This window comes from Mastomys coucha, unplaced genomic scaffold (genome assembly GCF_008632895.1).
Source record: "Mastomys coucha isolate ucsf_1 unplaced genomic scaffold, UCSF_Mcou_1 pScaffold13, whole genome shotgun sequence".
Classification (NCBI taxonomy): domain Eukaryota; kingdom Metazoa; phylum Chordata; class Mammalia; order Rodentia; family Muridae; genus Mastomys; species Mastomys coucha.
The window spans coordinates 75309715-75316250 of record NW_022196895.1 but is presented as its reverse complement, the minus strand read 5'-3'; the positions used below and the strand labels follow the sequence as shown (position 1 = coordinate 75316250).

The 6536-nt window shown below is 39.3% G+C and overlaps 1 pseudogene; it reads left to right on the top strand.

Annotated features, from left to right (window-relative positions):
- Window positions 1-510: 510 nt before the first annotated feature.
- Window positions 511-631, top strand: LOC116087910 (annotated as a pseudogene).
- Window positions 632-6536: the final 5905 nt, after the last annotated feature.

Here is a 6536-nt window from a genome sequence, read left to right as displayed (position 1 = left end):
CTGTTGGTTAAGTCCTATCTGTAGCAAGCGTCACTATCTAATAGTTAACCTGTTCTGACAATAGAGCCACAGATGTGTACATTATGTGTGCTTTGAAGTGCTCTTTCCAATACTAACTTTAGGTAGATTGGTTGCTGTGAATTTTCTAGCCTGCTTTTTTACTATATTTTACTATGCCGATCATAACTGATATTTTATGCTTGGGATATCAGAATGAGTCAGTAATGGTAATGAGTTCAGAGTTTAGAACATATCAGTCCAAGCCTCCTTTCTTTTCATGTTTTGGATTGAAACAGCAGTAGTTACTCTGTTGAGATTGCCTTTGTATATAACTTTGTCTTTTTCTGCTGCATGCTTTCTTTGTTATGTGCATTGGATACCTTTACTATAATATAACATGGGGAGCACTTTTCCTGGTCCTATCCTGCTGTGCTTCTTTTATATGGATGGGCTGCTTGTTCTCTAAATTTTGAAAAATTTCTTTAATAATTTGATTAAAAATATTTTCTACCTGCCCCTACATGTGTTTCAGGTGCCACAGGTGCACCAGTAGGTGGCAGAGAGGACAGAGGCTATGTCTCCACTCAGTATTCTGATCTACAAACATCCGAATAAACCTAACCCTCCCTGAAAAAAGCAAGCCTGAGAGGCACTAGGCAGGCTCAGATGGGCTCCTGGAAGAGGAAGCAAGCCAGAGACTAGGAAAACCCTACCTGGGACCCTAAGACCATGGCAGGAGTTAGCACAAGACAGATGACTGTGGCAAAGGCCCTCTTGGGCAGGCCAGGCAAGGACTGAGCCCAAATTGATTACCAGAATAGACACCATGAGCCTTGGATAGGTAGTTAGCCTCAGGTAACCACCAGTCTGGCAACTTGTAGGCCTGTGGAAGCAGACCATACCCAAGATGATCACTCTCTGGTTCCATAATGCATAAGGAGGTCATAGCCCTCCTGAGACCACTCCTGAGACAACCCCAGACACTCAGAGATCCCAGGCTCCATCAAGAGGAGCAAGTAAATGGTAACAGCAGGAGAGTTGGCCCCCAGGCTCAGGAAAGTTAGAGAGCTTTCTCTGCCCCTCACTTGTTGGAGCACTCATGAGTGCAGGCCCTGAACCTCATCTGGACAGCCCAGTAGAGCTGACCCTGATGGTAAGGGTATGGGTGAGCCAGCCCTGATAGATTGAGCATAGGAGAGCTGACCCAACAACTTGTCTGCCATGCAGAGGGTGAAATGGGAGAGAGAGAGTTGTCCACCATCTCTTACATCTTGTAGATTGTACAGCAAGCTGGAGAGCTGTTTCTGAGGTCATCAGAGTGGGAGAGCTGGCATCATCCCTCATCTGCTGCAGCAGTTGGGAGAGCAGATCCTGCACTTCATCAGGGCAGCACAGCAGAGCTGGCCCTGGATGTGGGTTTTGCAGGTGATCTGGCCTGAGAGTATAAGAGTGGGAGAGCCAGTGTACTCACCTGCTCAGATACCTCTCAGGCCCAGACCCAGGGCTTTGATTTGGCCTACCCCAACATCTTCCCCATCAGTGAACTGCTGGGGTCCATAAAGGGGCCAGTCCTACAGATCCAAAACTACAGGATCTCCATGGCACCGGGCAACAACAGAATATCCAGGAGGAGTCCAATGAGGTTCCAGTATTGATTCAGTAGTGGAATCCAGTGGCTTCATACCAGATCAACTAGTTATTGCAATGAACATTTGCAAGCAAAGAAGTGTAGACAAAAGTTCATACTGTGGGACACACCATGACACACTACAACTTCCACAATTAATTTTTTTCTTTGTTCAGGAGAGGTTGCAAGAATAGAGGGTGAGGATGAGGGGAGGGGGAACAAGCAAGATTGGGGTATAAGATGTGAAATTCACAAGGAACCAAGAAACAAAAAAATATAAATGTTTTTTAACATTTTACATGAAATTCTTTCTGAATGCTTATAACATGCAGGCTTTTCCTTTTCATGAAGTCTTAGAGTTCTATGGTGTTTTGATCATACATTTAAAAAATTGACATTTAATAAATGATCCACTTCTTCTTGTTTGTCTTCATACCTCGATAGCCTCTCTTCCACATGATCTATCCTATTTCTAAGGCTATCTAGCTGAACGTTTTATTTGACTTATAGTCTTTTTAATTTTAGCTTGGGGTTTCTTCATTGTTCATATCTATTAAACTCTATTTTCATTTCACAGATCAACTTCCTTTTTCATTCACTAAGTTCTCTTGGAAAGTATTCCTCTTTGGGTCTTTACTACATTTATAACCATTCTTTTGAAGTCTGTGTATTGAATTTCATGTAAGTCCTTTATACGGAAATCACGATGGTAAATTTCAGCCGTGTGGGCTGGTGAGAAGTTGTCTTACTTTTTAGGTTACCTGTATCTTTGCACTGAGATAGTCCTATCTGCTGTTAGATGGTTGGTTACAATTTGTTCCTTTGCTTTTCACCCAATCCAGTTTGCCTTTCTTCTTTCAATGGATACATTTGCAGTTTCCAGGGAAGAATGAGTTATAGTACAGGCCCAGTGACACTTCCATCTGTTAGACTACAGTTTCACATAGCATGGTTTATATCTAGCCTGCTCCTGTTGGTTAAGTCCTATCTGTAGCAAGCGTCACTATCTAATAGTTAACCTGTTCTGACAATAGAGCCGCACAAGACTACAAGCCAGACACTTGCTGTGTACTAATTAGTTTATGGAGTAAAGGAACCCATGGTACTGAATATACTATTAGCTTAATGCAAATAGGAAGAAAGAGAAGAGTTAAAAGATTATGTTGCTAGAGGGGAAATACAAAATATAGATATCGGAGTGGGAATATTTAAGGTAAGGGGAAAAGTAAGGTGTATATGTGAAAACTTTCGGCTAATGGTATGTAGAAGTCAGGTCGCAGTTCTTCTTCCCAGACCCACATTCCTAGAGATAAGACTCAGACTCAAAATATATTTATAAATACCTTGGCCGTATAGCTAGACTCTTCTCTGACTAGATCATAATAAAAAGTAACCCATTAATTTTAACCTACTTCTGCCATGTGGCTGGTTACCTGTGCTCAGGTACCGTGCATTCATCTCTTCAAATCTTCCTGTGTGTATCTTTTCTGCCTGGCCCTATCTCAAAAACCGTTCTCTCTACTGGATGTCCCACCTCTATTTCCTGCCTAAGCCATCGGCTATAGGCTTTTTAATTGACAGGTGATGCATTTATAGAACACACAAGATATTCTCTCTACAATAGTAGACTAAAAAGAGGAAGTAAAGATCAATGACCAGACTTCCTGAACCAGGCCAGCCTTTAGGTTTGGGGAGAAATAACACCAAGAGAAACAGTTACTAGAAAAAGAAAGGAAGCAAAGCAAAAAAGGGAAGAATGGGAAGAATGTGTGTGTGTGTGTGTGTGTGTGAGAGAGAGAGAGAAAGAGAGAGGGGGAAGGGGGGGAGAGGGAGAGGGAGAGGGAGAGAGAGAGAGAGAACAGCGAATGGTAAGGGAGAGTGTTGGCCTGCTACTGTCTCTCCCTTTATTGCTCTATACATGGGGAAGATCAGGAGAGGAAGAGGGAAACCTGATGGACACCTAAAACTCAGGAATTACTGAAAGATAAGGAAAAACAATAGTGGGGAATGGGAGAGGAGTGGAGATAATATGAAAATGAAGTTATTGGACTGAATCTTGATTTTTGTCTCCTTAGTAGATTCTCTTTGATTCTGTTCTGGAATGTACTTGTTGGTTTTTATCAATCTTCCCATCATGTAGTATTTCAGCTTCCCTTGTATTTGGAGCTTCTTGGCTATGCTGATGGTGGCCCTGACAGTAGTGGCTGGGAACATGCTCCGTGAAACTCTTACCAGTACTGTTTTTCATGGTAAAGTCTTGTAACCCAATTTGTCTGGGGTAAATTTCTGCTCTTGTGGTGGTAGCTGCATTTGGTTACAGTCATAGTATTAAGTCACATCTGATTGTATAGAAGTTTGTGAGTCTGATATTAGGAGAAGCTTATTGCTGTATTGACCATTTCTCTTGTAGAACTGGAGTAGTACCAGGTAGTGTGATAAGATCTTCCAGTACTCTTTATTCCTCAAACTATAATCACCTACTTGTTCCAACATGGCTTCTAGTTGGCCATTTTAACCTTAATGAAGAGTTTCAAAGTCAATTTCTGATAGTGTGGTTTGTAACGTGGATATTAAAACATCCTTGCCCTTAAATAGTACTTCTAATTCTTGAGACACTACAAGTCCTTCCCTTATGTGTCTAAATCAGGAATTATCCTCTTCCTTCCTTTTCATTGACATGTAAATCTTTTTGGATAGGATTTGCATTTTAATTAAGCTGCTAATACTTTGGAGTTAATGAGTTTAATCTAAGACTTTCTTCTTGACAGGGAAGTGCAAGACTAACAGAAAGTTCTTTTGATCATTTGGGAAAATATAAGGCATCCGTGTGTTACATAAAAACGTAAGAAAGGCACGTAGGGACAGAAACAGAATTTATCCCAGCTATCTACAGAGGACTGCTGAATGACATTAGTCATTTTTCTTTTCTTTCATATGTTCTAATTCCTCAAGATCTCATTCTTGCTCAGAGGGACTGAGAGACTCAGTAATCCCCACTCCATCAAGAAAAAGTTGCCCTGTGCTTTATATGGTCTTAATGATGTCTGCACTAATCAATTCAGTTATGTCATACATAGAAAGCATGAAATAACTAATATCATGAAAATAGGGAACATGCATAAAGGGAATTTTATTTAGCTATAAAATTATTAAATTTTTACAAGAAAATGAGTAGATCTAAAAAATATACTGACTGATACATCTCAGCTCCCGAAAGATAAACATTGTGTATCCTCTCTCATATGAAGATCTTAGCTTTGAATTTTTGGATTTGTATATTTAATTTAGAGTGTTCATAGAAGCCAGGAAGTAGGAAAGGATCCTGGAAAGAGGGAAAAAAAGGCTTTAAGAGTGGTAATGGATGGATAATGGAACACACCTTAAACAAAAATAGACAAGAAAGAATTAAGCAGAAACATAGGTTATGAAAAGGCAATGCAGAAATCTATTTTCTATTTTTATTAAAATGCACAATTAAAAAAAAAAAAGTTTGATTGTAAATACCCCGCATTTACCCATAACCCAAAATTTCTTAAATGAAAGTGCTAGTAATAGTTGTTGGAGACCTCTTTATGAGCTGTTGACCAAGGAGGACCTAGAGGCCCCCAAACAAAACAGACAATTGTCATTGCACTTGGTTGGCCACCAGAAATTGATGAATTGCAAGACCTGATGTTGAACATACCACAAACACTGGTTGTAGTACCCAGAAAAATCAAGTGTGGAAATGTCCTCAATACTGGCCAACTTTCACAGTGCTAGAAAAGTGTTATACAAAATTCTGATAGAGAAAAGGCATCAGCAGACTTATATAACTATGAACTTTAATAACAATTGGTTAGGCAAGATTTACTCACTAGTGTAGTATAAGCATTTCTATTATGGGGGTAACTAACAGCTTTCTGGTTGTATTTATGCTCCAATCTACAAAGAAGAAACTTGTATAAATGAAACTGGTCAAGAGTTCTTGGTTTGATATTTCATAGACCCTGAGGTCAAAGATACCACTTTTGTGCTAAATGAATGTGGTATCAAATTGCCTTCTAAGGAGTTATGTTTATACCCATAGATTATTGCTACTCCAAGAAATAATCAGAAAAGCTTGTTTTGTAAGTGGGTGGTCTACTTAGAATTTAGTGCAGAGACCTAAAGCTTGTTGAAGTGATAAGAATAAGAACTGTGAAGTCCTCATTTCTAAACAGCATTCTATTCTACACCACCCCCTCCAAAGAAGAGACTGCAGAAAGACTATAAGAGCCAGAAGATGAGGAAGAGCTGCCTGCAAAAAATTGGACACATCACCATTTCATCATGCATGGATACAGAGCTCATGAGGAACTATGGGCCATTAATGGCTGATGAATCAGAGGGTATCATCCTCTCTGTGGAGTTGCTATTGTTAAACTGGTCAAATTCTAGTAAATAACCCATTATACATGCTCTGGCAAGCTGTCATAATTAATTCAACAAGCCATATGTATACCCAAAGGGGCATGAAGTTAGTACAGGGGCTTTCTAGAAAGAAGAAATGGGCAAGGGATAAGAGAGAATAACAAGGGATTAAAAATGAATTAATTATATACATGTATCACATTGTCAAAAAATTAAAAAAAGAGAAAGAATAATAAGTGAGCATTCCACACTAAGAAAGAATTCCATCATCCCAAATAAAATTTGTTACATTTGTTAGAAAAATTGTTCAATCTCCAAATTATATAAATCTAACAATAATAAATGAATACATATGACACAGATTGATGTGTCTGATCAAGAAGAAAAAACACTTACCAAAGTTGCTGATAAAAAAACTAAAGTGGCCTGTTTGTACGTTGTTATATTATAGTTGTCTGTCATTGATGTCAGCAATGGATGTGCATCAAACTAAACAAAGGAGGTAGCTACGTGCTCA